At 49.5% G+C, this 1,661-nt stretch overlaps 1 protein-coding gene across 1 annotated transcript in view; it reads right to left on the bottom strand.

The window, feature by feature from the left end:
- VPS35L (VPS35 endosomal protein sorting factor like) overlaps positions 1-1,661 on the bottom strand; it is a 144,172-nt gene that overhangs the window by 9,372 nt on the left and 133,139 nt on the right. The gene's annotated exons all lie outside the window — the stretch shown is intronic.

Here is a 1,661-nt window from a genome sequence, read left to right as displayed (position 1 = left end):
TGACAATCACTGCCTAAAGTAAGACCAGCCCGGCTGAAGACAGCTTCGAGTCCGAGTTCCCTCCTTCCTTCCACCCCCTTTCCTACTAACTGACCTTCACACAAAGTGCGATCTACTCTGGGTAAAGAGAGAAAAGGAGACATAGATACTATATGATATGCTGCTTTGCATTTTGTTTTTTTTTACTTAATACAGTATATCTTGGAGCTAGCTAATTTCCACATCAGCATATACTGATCCGCTGTGTTGTTTTCGTGACTGAATAGTATTCCATCAAATGGATGGACCATAATATTTAGAGTTGGTCCCTACCGATGGACACTTCAGTTGTTTTCCTTTTTTTGGCTAAGGCCAGCCAGCTGCAAAAGCCTTAGAGACCATAATGAAGCCACGACCTCTGCCTTGAAGTCCATCTTTTCTCCTCGTCCCGGTGAGTGTAGACACTTTTCTTCCCAGACCGTGTTCTAGCAGCTTTCACCCCAGCTCCTAAACACTGACTTGCACGTCATTTCAACTTGATGTGCGCAAGCAGCACCCTCTCTGAGGAGCCCAAGGCAACGTCACAACCTACAAGTGATACAGAGAGCACCTTAGGGGCATGTATGGTGGGCAGTGGTCACAAACAGGGCAAGTTGCGGGGGTAGCTGTTGGCTGCTGTTGGTCTGGTGCAGGTCTTGGGCTAAGCCACTGGGACATATATTGCCTAAGAACAAGGACAATTGGGTTCCCTGCTCCCAGCTTTCTCACTCAGGTAATCTCTAACCCCATTCTCAACTACCCATGTATTCCCAGGGAATACTCTCCGAGGCCCACTATTTCCTTCGCAATTGCTCCTCTGACACCAGGTTGGTGGTGAATGGCCCCAGGCCACAGCAGTCGGTCCCAGGTTTGGATTTCTGAGATGCTCTGGCTGTTGTGTGGAGACTGCTCTCCGCGATGTTGAGGACAGCAGTTATTCTTGTAAGAAGCAAAAGAATTTGATCCAGGCATTTTCCACCACTGGATTTTGCAGGGGGGCAAAACTGCAGCTGGTGAAGGAATTTCTCATGTCTACTACTAAGGACCAGAATAGTTTCTGGGACAGATTCCCGTTTCTTCGGGTTGGAATCTACTCTTGTCTGATTAGCCTAGCACTGGAGGAGCAAGAAGGTCAAGCACTGCTTGTGGCCAACCAACCTGGGGTCAAATGCCCGAGCAGAAAGCTTCCTGCCCCTGGGGTGAGAGGTGGGTTCAGAATGGGCCTGCTCTGCACCAGGTTCTGGGCTCAGAGCTGGGGACCAGTGGGGAGTGAGGCAGACCTGGGCTCTGTCCTCACAGAGCTTACAGCCTACTAGGGCAGACTGACAAGCAAACAGGCAAACATAATGGCATGTGCCAAGAGCCAGGAGGAGGCAGTCCTGGGGGTTACGGGGTCCTTAAATCTAGGTTTGGGTAAGACTTCTGGAACCAGCGAGATCTAAGCTGAGCACATGGATAATATCACAAAGAAAGGGAATATAACCCGAATGTGCAGTGGCAAGTCTTACTTTGGATGTGTCCTCAGGAAAGACCAATCACTAGAAAAGGACACCCTGTTTGGTAAAGTGGAGGGCCAATGAAAACGAGGGAAACCCTCCTTGAGATGGACTGACCTAAGAGCCGCAACAATGGACTCAAGCGCA

Source organism: Trichechus manatus, unplaced genomic scaffold (assembly GCF_000243295.1).
Source record: "Trichechus manatus latirostris isolate Lorelei unplaced genomic scaffold, TriManLat1.0 scaffold00024, whole genome shotgun sequence".
Lineage (NCBI taxonomy): Eukaryota > Metazoa > Chordata > Mammalia > Sirenia > Trichechidae > Trichechus > Trichechus manatus.
Note: the sequence above shows the minus strand (reverse complement) of the source record. Positions and strands in the feature narration are given on the sequence as shown.